The sequence below is a fragment of the Meriones unguiculatus genome, chromosome 15 (assembly GCF_030254825.1).
Source record: "Meriones unguiculatus strain TT.TT164.6M chromosome 15, Bangor_MerUng_6.1, whole genome shotgun sequence".
Taxonomy (NCBI): Eukaryota; Metazoa; Chordata; class Mammalia; order Rodentia; family Muridae; genus Meriones; species Meriones unguiculatus.
The window spans coordinates 55,895,423-55,915,087 of record NC_083362.1 but is presented as its reverse complement, the minus strand read 5'-3'; the positions used below and the strand labels follow the sequence as shown (position 1 = coordinate 55,915,087).

The window sequence follows — 19,665 nt, the reverse complement described above, 5'->3', positions numbered from 1 at the left end:
CATCCATTCTTAAGTTTAGGGGCATCTGGGTTGTTTCCAGCTTCTGGCTATTACAAATAAAGCTGCTACAAACATCAAATGTCCTTATTGTGTACTTGAGCCTTTTTTGGATATATGCCTAGGAGTGGTATGGCTGGATCTTTAGGAAGTGCTATTCCTAGTTGTCTGAGAAAGCGCCAGATTGATTTCCAGAGTGGTTGTACAAGTTTACATTCCCACCAGCAGTGGAGGAGGGTTCCCCTTTCTCTACAACCTCTCCAGGTTGTGCCACTTGAGTTTTTCATCTTGGCCATTCTGATGAGTGTAAGGTGAAATCTCAGGGTCATTTTGATTTGCATTTCCCTAATGGATAATGACGTTGAGCCTTTCTTTAAGTGTTTCTTTGCCATTCTATATTCCTCTACAGAGAATTCTCTGTTTCGCTCAGTTCTCCTTTTTTTAAGTGGATTACTTGGTTTATGCTTTCCAATTTCTTTAGTTCTTTATATATACTGGATATTAGCCCTCTATCGGATAAAGGGTTGGTGAAGATTCTTTCCCAATCTGTAGGCAGTCACTTTGTTTTGATGACAATGTCTTTGCTTTACAGAAGCTTTTCAGTTTCATGAGGTCCCATTTATTGATTGTTGCTCTTAGAGTCTGTGCTGTTGGTGTTCTGTTCAGGAAGTTGTTTCCTATACCAATGAGTTCTAGGGTCTTCCCCACTTTTTCTTCCCAGGCTTTTCTGGGGAAGGTCTCACAGACCGGCAGGTATGAGCCGCCATCACTAAACTGGGCTCTAGCCGCCAGCAAGGAGAGTTGTTGGGCGCCCAGCTCTCTGGCACAGATGGAGCTGTGTGCCCCAGTGCAACAGAGGCTGGGAGTCCCTGTCAGGAGAGGGCCCCACAGGGAAGGAAGGAAACAGGCACCCGAATTAGGTCATCCAGTCTATCCCCGGGAAAGGTCCTGCAGACTAGCTGGTGGGGGCACACCGCCAGCCCAGAGACCTGCTTTGTACCAACTATTCCTCATATTTCTTCACTTTTTGTTCATCCTTTAAATTACGTATTTTGCAAAAATGAAAATTTCGTGATTGTTTAAAGAATGTTTAAATGTTTGCTCTCAAAAAAAAATAAGAGTCAATATCAATTAAATACATCAAGTAATTCTTTTAGGGTGTTGTTTAGGACAGAAGTTGTGGTCTCTAGAATTCTTTTCAGTAGTTTGTGTTAACATATCAGGGTTTTCAATTACAGGACTATACTCATAATGTTTTCTGCACAGCCTTCACAAACCTCAGCCTTTGTGAAATAATGCCTAGCAACCTCTACCTTCTTAAGCTCATGAGAGAGAAATCCCATTTATGTGTGGCTAGAGCAGTGACGTTTAAGTCTTCTTGTTAAAAAGGATCATTCTGTACAACTTGACAGGGAACTCCGTAGCATATCCACATGGTTTTTATAACTTAGAGAACTTGCCATGCAGTATGGTCAATACCTACATACCTTTAATCTAACAATTCCCCAAAATGGTAATTAATTTCCTGTGTGCTTCGCTGTCACCATTAATGCTGGTTCTAGTATTTCCAAGTATACATACTCTGAGCTCTTGGTTTTGTGGTTGAGGAAGAGTTATTTTATTCAAGTAAATCAACAAAAGCATGAGTTAAATACTGATTTTTCCCCTTTAAAGTAGTCACCTGAAAGTTATAAATTGAAGTGATCTAGAGTAAATTGGCCATCTAGCTTTATTCTGATATGAGTTGGTGAGGTTATGTTTTTGTTTTTTAACATGTATGTAAATTCTGGGATCTTGATGCCTACGTGCGTGCGTCTATTATCATGTATCAGTCTGCAGTAATAGTTCACAAATTTGTACATGCAAAATGGTAAATGGGCAATTTTCAGGGAGAATTATTTTCTTTCAATTGATATCCCTTCTTCCCTTGTACTGATTTCGCAAACATTATGGTTTATTAAAATACATGTTCAATATGGAGCTCTTCAATTTAGCTTTTCTCATTTGATTAAGGCTTGTTGAGCAAGAGGCAACTGAATTTGGTGGTGTGTAATATTTTGGCATTTTAATATTCTGTGTGCACAGCTGTCATTTAAAATAGCTCTGACTAGCATTTAATCATTTACAATGAATGCTTAGGCATTTGTTTGTCTGATAAGTCCAGAGTCCAAACTTTGACCTTCAGTTATATGATACATAGAAAACAGTGAACTAATGTAGGCTGATTTTTTGTTCTGCTGCATAGAAATATATCAAAATTAAAAATGCTAAGGATATAATATCCCTTGACACTTTGGTTTTTACATTCAAAATATTCTAAATTCTCAAGTTCTGTTAGCTTAATTTGAAAGTATTCTGATTTTTAAACCTTTCATCAGCAAGAAGTTTACAAGACCATTCCACTAATAACAATAATAATTGTGTCAGCATCATACTCTCCCATTAAATTATGAAGTCTTTTCCTACTATTCTTATTTATCAGTAGATCTTCTAGAGAGAGATGTGCGTGCCTTACTCATTTCCTCAGTGACATGAAAGACTAGGGTTTGGGGGATAACTATTTTGAGATATCACCTAAACAAAAAAACCGAAACAAATCAAAAGCATTTTAGAGTCTACTGATATAGGCTACTAACAACCCAGTAAGAATCTCTGAAGCTTCACGCTAGATTCTCTGCTGCATTAGCGATCCTTGTTTGATTGTTGCTGGAGACTGTTCTCATGGGGTGGATAACTATTCAATAAGCAAGTTGCTTCTCTGTCCAAATAGAAAATTCTGATTAAAAAATCCTTCCTTTCGGAGGTCTGTACCTCATTCTGAAATAAAAGGTAGGCATTTGAGAAGAAAGAAATATTATTTAACGTCCAATGAAACACTATCTATTCCTATATTGTTAGTTTTCAGCAGCACATGGAAGGAATTTCATCCATAAATATAAAGTTGAGGGCAAAGGAAGAGGGAGTGAGATTCAGGTGGAGAGGGGCACTTGCAATTGAAACGGACCCTCTAAGTCACTCAGCCCGTGATATGATTATTTTTTGAAGAACTACTCTTCTCTTAAAGGGTATTGGAGTTCAAAATGAAAATTGCTTTTGCAGCAGGGTGTACCATGAGGTCTGTGGGGACCGATTAATGCAGTGTCTCTCTGTGTTCTATATACCTGTGCCGCTTCAGTGGTTACAGTGACACACAGGACGTGGTGAAGTAAAAACTTTGATTCATAAAGGGACCGCACGTGACTCTGCCGGCTCTGTATTTTAAAATGTATTTGGTCATTTACTCTCCAGACTCACTTACACATTGAAAGATGAGATGTGTGTTGTGTTACAGTTGAAGCAGAGAAGGGTTTGCCTGTATTACGGAATACGTTTTACCCATTCACTATTCGCCCACCTCTCTCTTTTCAAACACAGTGATCAGTTGGGAATGCCTTAATTGTCGTTTGTTTGTATAGTGGTTTTAAGGTCGGATATGGAAGTGCGTTGGTTTGTTACTGAGTTAGAGTTAGAAGGAGATCTGCTGGCAGGTGCTGAGGAGATGCCTCCTTGTGTGGGAGCATGCTTGCAAACATGAAGACACAACTTCAGACCCTTGTCACAGCTGGGCACGATGGCACGTGATAGCACGTGTTCGTAGCCCAGATGATAGCTGGCAGATCAGAAACAAGCAGATCCTGGAAGCCCACTGGCGAGCCCAAACAGTTAGTTCTAGGTCTGTCAAACACCTCTCTTCAGTAAATTACATGGAGAGTGAGATTCAGAGATATTTGGTGCCAACCTATGCACCTGTATCACACCCTTTCTCTCTCACATAAAACACACTCAACACACAAATAATAAATGAATGATCTGACAGTTGATGACTTGATACAAATTCTGATCATTTTCTTTAGCATCTTTTAGACCTTTATTTATTTATTTATTTATTTGGTCAGTTTGATGGCTGGAACTATTCTTCTTAGTTAGAACCATATCTACAATTTTAAAATCATGCTTTTAATGTATTTTTAACAGAGTGAGTCAAAGGATAGTTGAGTTGTTATACAGGATAGGACAACAACATACAGTTTTGTTTTGCCAACGAAGAGTGTGGATTTTCTGCACACATACTATTTTTCTTCCCTGCGACCTCAGAATTAATGTATAAAACATAAGATGAGATAGATTAATTTCTATTTCTCAACATTTATGAAATTAATATTTTAGTGCATTTCTCTTACTAAAATGAGATTTTGTTACAATGATACAACGATGACTGTATTTTGAAACAGATTGACGATGCGCCGGGTTAAACCACCTTGATCGTTTTGACTAGAAACTGCAAGCACTAGCCCTGGACGCTCTCTGCAGCACAGACAGCCTCCTGGTCTGTAGAGCACGCCACAGATTGCCTTCCAGGAATATACAGTGCATGTGCTTGGGACAGTTCCACTTGGCCCAATCCCATTTTCCAGTCCAGTGAACTTAATGGCAGGGTAGAAATGAGATGTGTCTATGTGCTTTAGGTAATTACTGGGTATATGTTAATGAGAAGCTTCTTCTTGGCCTTCTACCAGTGCTGGTAAATATGGCCAGTGATCATTTTTTTCCATGGTGAAAGAGTACCCACCAACAGGGCCTGAACACTCTGCATGAACAAATTGCCATTTGGTTTAATTGTGAACTGACAAGAAAACTATTCTCAGGGGAATCACTCTGCGTCTCGTTGCCGTTGAAGAAATTGTGAAGCTTAGGCCCTTCCTGTGGAGCAATCAGCATTAGCACCCTTGTAGCAAATTCAACTGAAAGTAACATCCACCTTATAAACACGGAAGACACTCCTCACTCTCTAACCAATCATGACCAAAAGAAAAGAGAGGACATGGCTAGTGTGTAGAACCTTATTGATTTAGGAGGACAGATAAAACTTTTATATATGAACCAATAAAAGTACCTAAAAACTTACTGTCATGTGGCATAAAGCCACTAAGATTAACTATCAGGTGATAGTTAATATTGCAATGTACATTGCGAGATTACAAGCCAAAATAGATACCTAAGAGAATATGAATATGAAAAAAATGAGCTTAAACATGACAGTTTTGGTAATCAATTACAATTTCTTTTGGTTTTTCTCACTAGGACAGAAAGTTAACATTATTTTTAGAAGTAAATGTGAAAGATTATACATTTTCAAAACTAGAGAAAATATGATTACTAAACCTAAAATTTTATTATATTTCTATAGTATTGGCTATAAAGATAAAGGTTTGCTTTCTCTAAAGAATTGTTAGTTTTTCCAAGAAAAGCTGCATACTTTATTTCCATTTTTGCTGTCTCTGCTATCTGAGCATTTAATATCCTCTCAACTTCAGGGAACTCTAGAGATGGTGTAAGGGGTGCAGCCATTCCCTGTGAAAATGTTTTCACTTACACTTGAAGGAGTCCTTTATTTCATGGCTCCCCAGGCATGTATTTAAACTTACAATTTACAAACCCACTCTTTTGCTAACCAAGTTAGAAATATTTTTATATAGAGATCGTGTATAAGCTATGGAAGCCGGAAGTCCCAAAATGATGCATCAGTAGGCCATTTTTTTTTTTCTCTTGCAAATCTTAAAAATCTGTTCCATGCTCTCCACAATTCTGGGGATTACTTTACTCCACTCGTTAGTGCTTGTTAGCATATAGAGACTTCACAGTAAGTTCTCTGTCTTCAAATCACCTTCTCTATGCATTCTTTTATCTCTCTTATATAAGTATCTTATCATATTTAAGGGCCACTAACCTGTGGGTCTCATGATGGACTTTCCCTTAATGTTGTCAGGGAATAGCTTTATTTCAACTAAAGTTCCAAGGGTTTGGAGTAAACTTTTGAAACCATCATAAGTAAGAATTACAAATCACAATAGAAGTGCCAAGAGGCTCTTGAGTATTGACTTGTTGCTTATTTAATGTAAGTTACAGACACACTTTGGCATGTCTGTAGTGACTAACGAATGTCCAGATGTATGAGTCAAAACACCCAAATGGTTCTAATCCTCTGCATCATCCTTGTTCTTCAGCTCTAAATAAATTCTACTTAATCTATTTCCCATCTTGTCCACAGTTTTGTGTATGTGTTAAGGGTCATGCAGACTGTGGGAATAACTTGGACAGGATGCTTCAGAGCCTTGGAGGGCATCATAGAAAAAGGTTCATATTACTGTAATTTTTGGTGTAAAGATACCTTAATAACAAGTCAGATATCATTGCTTTTTATTTCTCTTTTATTTTTCTCCCATACTCCTTACATTCATGAAATCAAAGAACAGAATAAAGATGAAAGATGACATTTTTATGCACAGTGTTGGATGGGTTGGAGTATTTGTGACTGGTGGTAGAAAGACATACTTTTGATATGTGATGTCAGAAAATTCAGAATAATAACAATAAAAAGAGAAGATTGGCAGCTCTTTCCCTAAGTATGATAGCAATTCTAGCAATTTGCTTAACTATTAACAATAACAGGGTTGAAACTGTGAGAGAAACTGAAAAGCTTCTATAAAGCAAAGGACACTGTCAACAGAACAAAACAACAGCCTACAGACTGGGTTTACAAACCCTACTTCTGATAGAGAACAAGTATCCAGAAAATATAAAGAACGTAAGAAATTAGATACCAACAAACCAAATAGTCCAATTACAAAAAATGGGACACAGAGAAACAAAAAACTATATCAGAAAAAAAGTAATTTATATCCACATTATCTTTTTTTTTTTCAATGCAGTTTATTCAGAAACTTTGAACAATCCTCGGACCCTGGGGAAAGCCAGCCCACAGCTTAAATAGCCTCTGGGTAGCCAACCCAGGCGTGCCACGTGGGCAATGCAGATAGGTCCACATACATGGAAGCAAGCCAGATCCAGCTGGTTTCTGCCTTCCACCTTCTCTATCCACATTATCTTTACAGAAATTTTTTTGAAATCTTTTACAAAAATTGATTAGAAACTAAAAGAAAACCTAGAAAGCATATTATGAGGGCATATGAGTCAGTTGATTGTTATATTGTTTTGCATAATATATGACCATTAGGCAAGTAAGAATGATATGAGTATTCTGTTATTTATGCTCTCACTAAAATATATATTTACACAATTTTGTAATTTCTTTTTGTATTTTAAGCAGGGTATCTATTATATAATAGTAATTAAATTCCCCAGAACTAAGATCTTCTTCTGTTTTTATTGCTTTATTTCTTTAGGGCAAATAAAGAATAATCTCACTTCAATAAGAGACTCTTATATCTTTCAAAAATAATATTTAAAAACAAATATCTCAGAGATTTCTGTTTTTATATTTAGTTTTTATTTTTAATAGTATTACTTTTGATATTTTTTTGACCATGCTATCTACATCACTCTCAGTTATTTTTATCTGCCAATTTTAAGGTCTTTAAGCCAACTCAGTGGAAAAATGAATACAAAAATAATAATTGTCATCATCATTATTCTCTCATACAGTATGTCCTGACCATAGTCTGGTGAAATGCTTTTAATCCCTCATGAATTTAACATTGTATGTGGATGTGGATTTTCTTGGCCAACTTATACTCAGGTTCCTTCTTTCCTTGTACTGCATTTCAATCTTTATAATAAGAACATAGTATTAACTCAAATTCAACTTTGTTTTTTTTTATTTATTAAAAGCACTATCTACATATTTTCTAAATCCTGAAAAGGTTTTGTACGTTATCTATATAACGTAGGAAAAACGTGATACAGTTGTTAAGCAGTTTTTCTACCTCTATGTCATGTCAAATGTTTGTGCTTTATTCCTACCTATGAACGCTCTCCAGAAAGTGTTCCTTATCATCTGACTTTTGTCTCATCGTCTATACCAGCTTTCCTATCTGCTTTCTTGTTTATGTGTTCCCTTAATCTCCACATGATGACTCTTCTCTCTCTGCGTTGTGTCATCTCATAGTTGTGCAGAATTTTGGTAATACGTTTCAAATGTTTTAGATGTTTTTCATCAAAATATGAAACTCTAAACATAAGAAGTCTTATGAGAACATCCATATAAAACTGTTCATTTTATAGAGTCGAAAAGAAGGGTCAAGAGTTGTGCTTTATTCAAGACAAAGCCAATGTCAGAAGCCATTTTTTTCTATTATTATCATTATCATCATCATCATCATCATCATCATCATCATTTACAATTTATTCACTTTCTATCCTGGTTGTAGTCCCCTCTCTCATCTCCTCCCTGTCCCACCTTCCTTCCCTCTTTCTCCCCTATCCCTCTCCCCTAGTCCACTGATATGGGAAGTCCTCCTCCCCTACTGTCTGACCCTAACCTATCAGGTCCCATTAATACTGTCTGGATTCTCTTCCTTTGTGGGTTGGCTAGGTCAGCCCACCAAGGAGAAGGCAACCAAGTTCAAGTCAGAAACTGTCTCTTCTCCCCTTACTAGGGAACCCACAAGGAGACTGAGATGTCTGTGGGCTATATCTGAGCAAGCCATCTAGGTCCTCTCTGTGCATGGTCTTTGGTTGATGCATCAGTCTCTGCAGTCCCCCCTGGGCCCAGCTTTTTTTTTTTTTATTTTTGGCTTTATTGGCCTCCTTGTGGAGCTGCTGCTGTCCCCTCTGGGCCCTTCTATATGTCGCTTTTTCCATAAGACTTCCTGCTGTCTGTCCAAAGTTTAGTTGTGACTCTCAGCATCTGCTTCAATACTCTGCTGGTTGGAGTCTTTCAGAAGCCCTCTGTGCTAGGCTCCAGTCTTGTTCTCTCTTTTCTACTGCTTCCGGTATCTATCCTGTCTTCCCTTCTGAATGAGAATTAAGCATGTTCCCTAGGGCCTTTCTTGCTGTTTACCTTTGTTAGATTTGTAGATTTTAGAAGATTAGCATGGACCCTGTGCAAGGTAGACACACAAATTTGTGAAGCATTCCATATTTTTTTCAGACTCACACAAGATTTCTTAACAGAGACTATGAAAGCAAGAAGGGCCTGGGCAGATATCATGCAGATGCTTAGAGATCACATATGCCAACCCACACTAGTATATCCAGCAAAAATTTCAAACATAGATGGAGAAAACAAACTATTTCATGACATAACTAAATATAAACAATGTATACACAGCAATCCAGCCCTACAGAAGATACTAGAAGGAAAACTCCAACCCAACAAGATCAACTACACCCAAGAAAACTCAGGATAAAGACACCATCACATCAAAAAAAAAAAAAAAAAAAAAAAGAAAATAAGCACACAAACACACAATCACTATCAACTAAACAGTAACAGGAATTAACAGTCATTGGTCACTAATATCTATTAACATCAATGGTCTCAACTATTCAATAAAAAGACACAGACTAACAGATTGGTTGCAGAAACAGTATCCAACATCCCACTACATTCAAGAAACACACCTCTACAAAAAAAACATAGATACTACCTCAGAGGAAAGGGCTGGAAAAGGTTTTCCAAGCAAGTGGACCCAGAAAACAAGCTGGAGCATCCATCCTAATATCTAATAAAATAGACTTTCAACCAAACTTAATCAAAAGAGATGGAGAGGGACACTTCATTCTCATCAAAGGAAAATCCACCAGGAGGATGTCACAATCCTGAACATCTAAGCACCAAATACAAGAGCTCCTGCGTTTGTCAAAGAAACATTTTTAAAGCTTCAATCACACAACACCCCACTTGCCAAGGGACAGATCACTGAGACAAAAGCTAAACAGAGAAATAATGACACTTGCAGAGGTCTTAAATCAAATGGACCTAATAGTTGTCTACAGAGCCTAAACACCCAAACACAAAAGGGTATAACTTCTTCTCAGCACCTCATGGAACCTTCTCCAAAACTGACCATATAGTCAGGCAGAACGCAAGCCTCAACTGATACAAGAAGATTGAAATAATCCCTTTGTCATATCAGACCACTATGGTCTAAAACTAGAATTCTTGTTTGTTAATCACACAGATATCATCAGTGTTATCAGACTGCTCAGGGCAGTCTGGTATGATATAAGGGTGTTGAAGTAACCATGCTGAAATGGGTTGTTTTGTTCTATATTATGTGCAAAACAAAACAAACAAACAAACAAAAACAGATGACATTAATTGAAACATTGATTGAAAAATTAAAAAAAATTAATTGAAAAATTGAAACATCTTACTTTTTTTGGGGGGGGGGCTTGGTTACTTTTAAAAGCAATAACCAATGTGTGTTTGTCTACACACCTTAACTACTCAAATCCTTTGTTTCTTGATTTCTGCTATCAACAATTTCTTTGGCCTCCTTTATGGCGCTTTCATTATATCACACTCTTAGGTGTGACGGAGAGATACAAGAGTAAGTTCATTACATTCTTTGCACATATTTAGTTTGCTTAACAGGGCGAACTTTCAAATGAGTCTCTTTGGTTTCCTGCAATACATGTTTATAAGCAAGGTATCTGCATTTGTGTCTTAACTTCATCTTTCCAATAAATGGGTTCAATTGGCTGACTCATTAATTTTCACGAATAGAAAAGCAAGTAATTGTTTAACAAGGGTTGCTTTCTCAGCTTATGATGGCTGTGCTTAGGGGGCTTTCCCTGGCATTTCTCAACACAAAGAGTGTTGGCTTCCAGGTTGTTAGTGTTGGGGTGAGGAGCTTTGCAAGTACTTGTTCCAAGAACATATCTGAGAGGGTGATTTATGAAGTGAACCAGTGTTACTTTAGAGAGTCCTTAAAACTACTCACTGTTTCATTTCATAACACATATTAAAAGTAAATTATAAACAATAAATGTACTATTTACACTTCGATATTATAAATAGGGTTTAGTGATGAGATAAAAGCATTAACGTCTTCCGTTTCAATTCTGCATTACTACAATCTTCAGACACGTGTAAATGCTCTTTTAAAACTAGATTCCTCAGTTTGTTATTGGTGTCTATCTTCATGTTCCTCTGATTTTAATGAATTTCATGGTCTGATGAAGTAGGGAGAGGCTTCATTTGGGTCCATTTGGCTTCTGGATTTTTCTCGATGTTTTTCTTTACAAATTCTGCCAAGAAGTCTAGAGCTTAGCAATGGTAAAGTAAAAGATATGAATAAGGAAGACCCAAGACTACACTATTCCTATGAAGCATCATGCCTTTTCTTTTTGCTGAATGCTTGGTAAGTATGGTGCGGATTTTTGTGGTGGTTGTTTACCAGCCCCGTGATTTCCAGGGACCCTCTCTGGAAACAGGTGTTGCTATTTAGTTACCTTAATGAGATAGGTTCAATGCTCTATTCACATCTTTTTTTTTATATGAGAAGAAAAAGAAAGTGTATTTCTTATCTGATTGCAGTGAAAAACAAGTACTTAATTTTTATCAGTATAAACTTACATAATAATATCTTATATGCACCATTTCATATCAATTATGTGATTCCATTTATTACACGGACTATAATTATATCTTTATTTCATCTGAACATTTTCAGAAAAATGGTATAACTCATGAATTATTTAAAAAAGGAATTTGAGTCTATAGTTTGTCAATTAACAAATCATCTAAAATCATGAGCAATATTTAGAACTTCAGAAATTTTAATGTGAAAACCAATGCCAAATTAATATTTACTTTTGATCTCTTTAAAGTATAAAGATTTTATTATTCATATGCTTAGCTCTTCAAGTAACAGTGGATGGTATCTTTAACTATGGCCAAAATTATTATTTTTTATTTCTATTTTTTTATTTTTTTAATTTAATTTAATTTATATATATTTATTTATTACAATTTATTCATTTTGTATCCCCACTGCAGCCACCTCCTTCATCTATTCCGAGTCCCACCAACCCTCCCTCTTCTCCCCCTATGCCCTTTCCCTAGTTCCCTCATGAGGGAGGCCCTCCTTCCCTTCTATCTGACCCTAGCCTATCAGGTCTCATGAAGGCTGGCTACATCATCTTCATCTGTGGTCTGGCAAGGCTGCATCCCCCAGGAGGAGGTGGTCAAGGAGCTGGCCACTGAGTTCATGTCAGAGCAGGCCCCTGCTCCCATTACTAAGGAACCTACTTGGAGACTGATTCTATGGGCAACATCTGAGCCAGGATTTTAGGTCCTCTTCATGCAGTGTCCTTGGTTGGGGTATCAGTCTCTGCAGGGTCCCCTGGGCCCAGGTATTGCTTTGTTGGTCTTCTTGTGTAGTTACTGTCTCCTCCAGGTCTTTCTATCTCCCCCTTTTTCCCATTAGAGTTCTGGCACTCTGCCCAAAGTTTGGCTATGAGTCTCAGTATCTCCTTCAATACCCTGGTGGGTAGTCTTTCAGAAGTCCTCTGTGGAAGGCTCCTGTCCTGTTCCTTGACTTGTCCTACTTCTGATATCTAACCTGTTTGCCCTTCTGAATGAGGATTAAACATCTTCCCTTGGGTCCTCATGTTGTTTAGCTTCTTTAGGAGCTTAGATTTTTGTATGTTTTATCTTATATCATATGGCTAATATCTACTTATAAGTGAGTATATATCATATGTATCTTTCTGCTTCTAGATTACCTCACTCAGGATGATCTTTTCTAGTCCCCAGCATTTGCCTGAAATTTTCATGATTTCCTTATTTTTAATAGCTGAGTAGTATTCCATTGTGTGAATGTACCATAATTTCTGTGTCCATTTCTCTGTTGAGGGACATCTAGGGTATTTCCAGATTCTGGTCATTACAAATAAAGCTGCTATGAACATGGTTGAGCAAATGTTCTTGTTATATACTTTAGCATATTTTGGATATATGCATAGGATTGGTATAGTTGGATTAATTGAGGTAGCACTATTCCTATTTTTATGAGAAAGTGCCAGATTGATTTCTAAAGTGTTTGTACAAGTTTATATTCCCACCAGCAATGAAGAGGATTCCTCTTTCTACACATCTTCTCCAGCATGATAATCCTTTCATGTTTTGATCTTTTGCCAGTTGTGGTGACACTCACCAGTAGGATTTGCTGAAGGAGACAGAGGCAGGAGGATCACTAGTTCATATTAATAAAATTCTATGATTCAGTTCTAGTTAATTAAAAAAAAACAGAAAATATTTGAGTAGTTATGTACAAGTGAAGATTTTCTTCCTTTAGATTTGGCTTAATGTAACTCTCAAGAGAAATCATCAGTGACTTGATTCCAGAAGGTAAAAACCATAATATATTGTTTTGCAACAAGTGCATGGAGTTTCCCAAGTCTTTGACACTGAGAACCTAAATGGCCTTTTAAAAATTGAATTTTTTCTTTTTTTATTATTATGATTTATTAAAATTTGTTCAATTTGTATCCTGGCTGTGACTGCCTCCTTTGTCTTCTCCCAATCCAACCCTCCCTCTCTTTTAATCCCTATGTCCCTCCCAGTCCACGATAAGGGAGTTCCCCCTCCCCTTCAATTACAGTGGCCCATCAGGTCTAATCCGGACTGGTTGCATTATCTTCCTCTGTGGCCTGGTAAGGCTGCACCCCACAAGGGAAAGTGATTAGAGAGCCTGTCACTGAGTTCATACCAGAGAAAGCTCCTTCTCTCCTTACTAGGGTCTCAACTTGGATACTGAGTCTATGTTCTACATTTGACCAGGGGTTTTATATCCTCTCCATGCATTGTCCTTGGTTGGGGTATCAGTCTCTGCAGGGCCCCCAGGGCTCAGTTCCTTTGAATTTTGTTGGTCTCCTTTCGAAGGTTTTGGAGCTCGTGTCCCCTCCAGGTCTTTCTGTCTCCCCCTTCTTTCTTAATGGTCCCTGCACTCTGCCCAAAGTTTGGCTATGAATCTCAGCATCTGCTTTGATACCTCTAGCAGTAGAGTCTTTCAGAAGCGATCTGTTGTAAGCTTCTGTCCTGTTCCCTGTCTTCTCCTGCCTCCAATGTCTATCACGTTTGTCCTTCTGAATGAGGATTGAGCATCTTCCCTAGGGTCTTACTTGTTTAACTTTTTTTTTTTTAAAAAAAAACTTGTTTTCTCTTTTGTTAGGCATGCTTTTTTGCTTGTATAAAATGTTTATTGACTTATTTTTATTTTTTAATTACAGTTTATTCACTTTGTATCTCACCTGTAGCTTCCTCCTTTTTCTCCTCCCAATTCCACTCTCTCTCCCTCTTCTCCACACATGACCGTTCCCCAGTCCACTGCTAGGGGAAGACCTCTTCCCCTTCCTTCTGAACCTAGTCTATCAGGTCTCATCAGGACTGGCTGCATTGTCTTCCTCTGTGGCCTGGTAAAGCTGCACCCCCCTTTTTTGAGGTGATCAAAGAGCAGGCCAATCAGTTCATGTCAGAGACAGTCCCTGTTCCCATTACTAGGGGACCCACATGGACACCGAGCCACCATGGGCTACATCTGTGCAGGAGTTTTAGGTTATATCCATGAACGGTCCTTGGTTGGAGGAGCAGTCTCAGAAAAGACCCCTGTGCCCAGATTTTTTTGTTCTGTTGATCTTCTTGTGGAACTCCTGTCCTCTCCAGGTCTTACTGTCTCTCACTTCTTTCATAAGATTTCTTGCACTCTGCCCAAAGTTTGGCTATAAGTCACAGCATCTGCTTTGATATCTTGCAGGGTAGAGTCTTTCAGAGGGCCTCTGTGGTAGGCTCCTGTCCTGTTTCCTGTTTAGATTCTTTAGGAGTATAGATTTTAGTATCTTTATCCTATATTATGTGGTTAAAATCCACTTATAAGTGAGTATATACCTTGTGTGTCTTTCTGCTTCTGGGTTACCTTAATCAAGATGTTCTTTGCTAGTTCTCACCATTTGCCTGCAAATTTCAAGATTTCCTTGTTTTTAATAGCTGAGTAGTATTCCATTGTGTAAATGTACCACAATATCTGTATCCATTCCTCTGTTGAGGGACATAAGAATATAGAATCATAACTGCACTTTTAATTTTGGTAATACTCATACTGTTGTTCCAATAATTCTATACCTGTTACAATTTATACATTAGAATTTTGAAATATTTTTAATCACTGTAAATCTTCTAAGTGTATGCATATTATTTAAATATGGGAGAAATCTAAACCGAACTTGTAAAATAATGAGGATATTTTCTCAAGGAGAAATACTTGAATCAATGACAGATTGTGATCCATTTTTATTGACTGTCAATTATGCTTCCTTGGTCAGTAGACCGTGATTTCTTTACATGGCTCCTAGATAGTCATGCATTTAATGAGATTTTGTTTGCCAGAGGGAACTTAATTTATTTCTCCTTAGATTACCACAATAGACAATATTATACTTATTAGAAAGTACAAAAAGTTTGCTTGCTTAATTAGGAGAATTAAATTTTATGTTTGAAGCAGGTCTGCATTTAGAGTGATTTCTAACAATTCTTGATTGTTTATGCAACACTGAGCAAGGTGACTAAACTTTCAGTTTCCAATACTTTTGTTACTGAGATTTTAGTGAATTTTCTTTCTTAAATCAAAGCTCCTCATCAGAGTTCTTTAGAAGGTAGAAGACAAAATTTAACTTCTAAAATCATAAAAATAAATAATATATACTAAAAGGGATCAATGCTACACTATTCGGGCTTGTCCTTATTATTGTGTATTGTTTATAAAAATTCTACCAGTATTTAAATAAAAACAAAAAAAATCATTGGCCTTAATTAGAGAGAAAGTGATCCATACCTGCTTGATATTTATGATGAATTGTGAGGGAGATGGCCATGTAGCCCATAGGCAAATTCCATAGTCTAAGGAAAATATAACAGATCTGGTTATTTGGGGAAATAAAATACTCCCATTTTAATCTCCCTGGAATCCACATTTTAGATGAAGTTATTAGTTTTCTTTTACCTACTAATACCATTTGGTGCACACTCAACTATTTTAACACTTGAGGACTTTAGACTGTGACTAAAGTGTTTAGCATTTAGATAAAATTCACCTCTTTCATCCAGTTGAGTTTTGAAACAATGTAGATCTAAGAGAAAGCATCTCTGTAACCCTCACTGAGGTGGAGCGACATAATGATACCAAGACCTTTTCCAGTAGAGAGCAGATAAGATAAAGCACATAACATAGTTGTTGATGCAGTAAGGACCTTAGTAACAGTTGGATAATATCACATTCATCGCTGGGAGAGTCTGACAAAGTAAGTCATGGATTACTTATTTTTTTTTCCTTTCCTTGATGTACAATCCTTGGTTTCTGTTCATTTTTTTTTTTAATTTAACTCACGATGGTCCAAAAAAGCAACTGAATGCAGTTCTTTGAGTAATAAAATGAAGATAATGAGGCAGATAAATAGGAAGAAGAGAGTATCCAACTCAGATAACAAAATCTTAAATTATGTAAATAAAATTATAATTAATTATAATTTTAAAATAGAAATGATAATTTATATCAACAGAGTGATTTTGTGTATTATCTTATGAAGACGGTTTTGAGACTCCAGTACATGAAAATAAATTGATGCATTTGTTAAATAAATCATCTTATAATAAATAACATATGGCAACTTGCTTGAACATATCTGCAGATCTGAATGAATTAACATGTTTTTACATATTCCTGCTATCAAGAGTTGATAGTCTAGTCCCTCGTAACATGCTGAAATTATTTTATTCATGTTTGCCTTGGGTTTCTTATTTTCACATCAGAAATCATTGGCAGTTTGAGCCAAGCATGCCTTTCGTAGTGTACTGTTATGGATAAAAAAAAAAATATCAGGTTGCATTCATTAGAAATGACAATTTACTGAATCAGTCACTTATTCAAGGAGGAACTTAGTTTATCTCTTAGCTCATGAGCCAGACTAGCTTTTGCACAATGCTCCAGCTGCTGTGCAGCTCTTGTTCAGGCTTCCGCACAGTCAACCTCTTGGCCATTGTAGTAAAATATACCTTCTTAATTAAGGTAATTAGTGAAGTGAATATTTTCATGAGTGCTCTGGGATATTAGACACGGAGAAGTTTCCACAGATGTAAAGTACTACTGTGACATGTAATCGATTCCACATCATTTTATCGCACAGAAAAATCATGTGCTTGGATGCCTCTGTGTTTAAAAAGAGAATAGGTTGCAGCCAATCGCTCTCAGATAATCTAAGATAGAATGAATTGTATTACGAGCCCAACAAGTCTTATCTCACTGTCTAATAAATACACTTTATCAGATAGCATTTCTGCAGCTAATAAAATATGACAAAACGCTTACTATAAAACCTGCTATTTAGCGTTGTTTTTGCCACTAGCTTGCAGTGGTATAAACGATTCTTGTGACATCAGACCTTTGTGGCATGTCATTTGTCCTCTTTGAACACGTAAACATTTGAGCATGGAAATTTCTTCCACGTTTCAGAGACATCTCTTTGCCAACCCTTTGGCATCAAACTATCTTCTCCCTCTGCAGTGCTTGCAATCTACATAAACAAAACTACACACCCACTGGAAGTCCTGATAGCATATCTTCCGGGACGACTCTGACTTTCCGGATATTGCTTCCCTTGAAGGGCTTTGCTCAGTTGGTTTTGCTCCCACAAGCAGAGCAGAGGAAACTGTCCAACCTGGCGAGGGACGGCAGGTGTGTACTATAGTAGACATGGCAGAACGTCTGTCCTCAGCCTCAGGACTGTAATTTTAAACAGCGTTATCTGGTTGCTTTGTTTCTTTTGTGGTGTGATCAGCGTGTAGCACCAGCATATAAGTCTTCGGTACAATTTAATTTCCATTTCTTTGACGTTGTTACCTACGGGGTAGATTTGTCTAAAATTGGGCTTTGTGCTGCATGTAAGCAATAACCTCATAAGTAAAGGGCAAGTGCTTTTGTATTTAAGAATTATTAGGGATTTCGTTTTTGTTTTTAGTTGAGGCCTGCTGCATATTTTACAGATGTTTTGAAATTCTTTATACTGCTTTTATAAACTCTTAAAGGAATATACATATCCAAAAATCAAATAAAATACTGTGTAATTGTACTTCAAACAAAAATCTAGTATGAAACAATTAATTACCTCAATTTGAGCAAATGCCAAATATTGATTATTTGAGGTACCTTTGCTATTCTATATCCCTATAACAAATAGCATGACACAAGCTAAGACCTTCACTGGAAATGCAGAATCACAGGTCCCCACTTCAGAAATCTTCATGTAACATGATCCCATGTTTAAAACATGGATTTTCAATGTACATGAAACCAAAAGATGGAATAACTGGTTTAGCAAAGAAGAGAATGAAGCTATTCAGTTTAATTCTGCTAAAATAAATGGAAAACCAAAATGTGCTAGAGTACAGTCATATTCCAAAGCATATTTTCATAAGCAGGACATATTTCATGAGCAGAAAGCATATTTTCATGAGATATTCTTTAGTTTTTCATTAGCCTTGGTACCATAAAGTATTTCATTACCTTTATTCCTTACTTTTAACATTTGTTGACCATATATAAATTTAGTAAACTAATAAAAAGTTGTATCAAGTTTTAAAATAGTATGTTAGAAAAAAAGCACTTGAACCATGACAGATTGTTTTGTGTTTCATTGCCAACCCGTACCCATGTTTACTCACAATAAATACAACAAATCTGTAGACATTTTTGATTCTAAGAGAAGTGAAGTAATGAAGCATGTAATCTATAACTGAAGACTTTCCCCAGTGTAAACATAGGCTGTGAATGTCAAACTGTCATGTGTATTAGGAAAATGCAAACACTGTTATGCAAGTTGATCCACAGACGCTTCCTTGTATTAATGTACTTTTTGATTACGTCTGAATGTCTCCTGGCTATCGCTGAAATCCTATGAAAATGTGGCACTCAAATTTATAGTCTGTACACTATATCAAACCATGCAACAGTCTCATGCAATTTACTGTCATCTTCATATAGACATGACCCTTGTAACTATCTTATGACACATTATTAGACTAAAATTTTGTTTTTTTTTTCTTTTTAAAACTGTTTATTGGACCATACCTTTATAATTGGGCACCCCTATGGTGTTCATTGTCAAGAAAACAAAACAAAACAAAACAAAACAAAACAAAAAACTGATAAGTGTGCCTAAATTTTGCTGTCTTCAACTGTTTTGAGTATTTTATTTTTCTTTCTGTTAAACCTCTCATTCTGCAAAGTTATCCTTCCCTAGGGACTTGTGTCCTGGTGAACACTGAAATATACACGTTGCATGCTCATACTTTAGGTTTCCATCATTCTGGGTTTGTCAGCAGCACTTTCCACCTGGGAGACTTACCTTGTAGAATTCTTAATCTTTCTTTTCCGTGCTGGGGAATCAGGTCCAGGGCCTTGCATATGCAAATCCTTTACTACTGATTTGCATCCTCTTATTAAGGGGTCTTTACATTCCCATACTAACTTCTGCCTTTCTGCTCCTCTCTGTCTTCTTTGCTCATTTGTCTTTTCTCTTTCAACTTCTAAAAGTTGACATGCACCACGAGCCTTAGTTTTATGACAGTAGCCCTGTCCCTCATCTCCTCCCAGTCCCACCCTCCTTCCCTCTTCTCTTCCCACTCCCTAACCCCCTGATAGGGGAGGTCCTCCATGTTTTTCACCTGACCCTAGCTTATCAGGTCTCATCAGGACTGGCAGCACTGTTTTTCTCTGTGTCTAAAAGTTTTTTGTGTATTTTGATAACTGCAATTCTTTGTTCTATTTACCTTACTGAAAAATCTCAGGATTCTTATCAGACAGAAATAACATTTGAACTATCTAGTTTTCC

General features: G+C 36.9%; 1 protein-coding gene and 1 pseudogene across 5 annotated transcripts in view; both read left to right on the top strand.

The window, feature by feature from the left end:
• Positions 1 to 19,665, top strand: part of Erbb4 (erb-b2 receptor tyrosine kinase 4) — a 1,096,075-nt gene that overhangs the window by 259,173 nt on the left and 817,237 nt on the right. The gene's annotated exons all lie outside the window — the stretch shown is intronic.
• On the top strand, positions 8,831 to 8,921 carry LOC132648190 (U6 spliceosomal RNA; annotated as a pseudogene).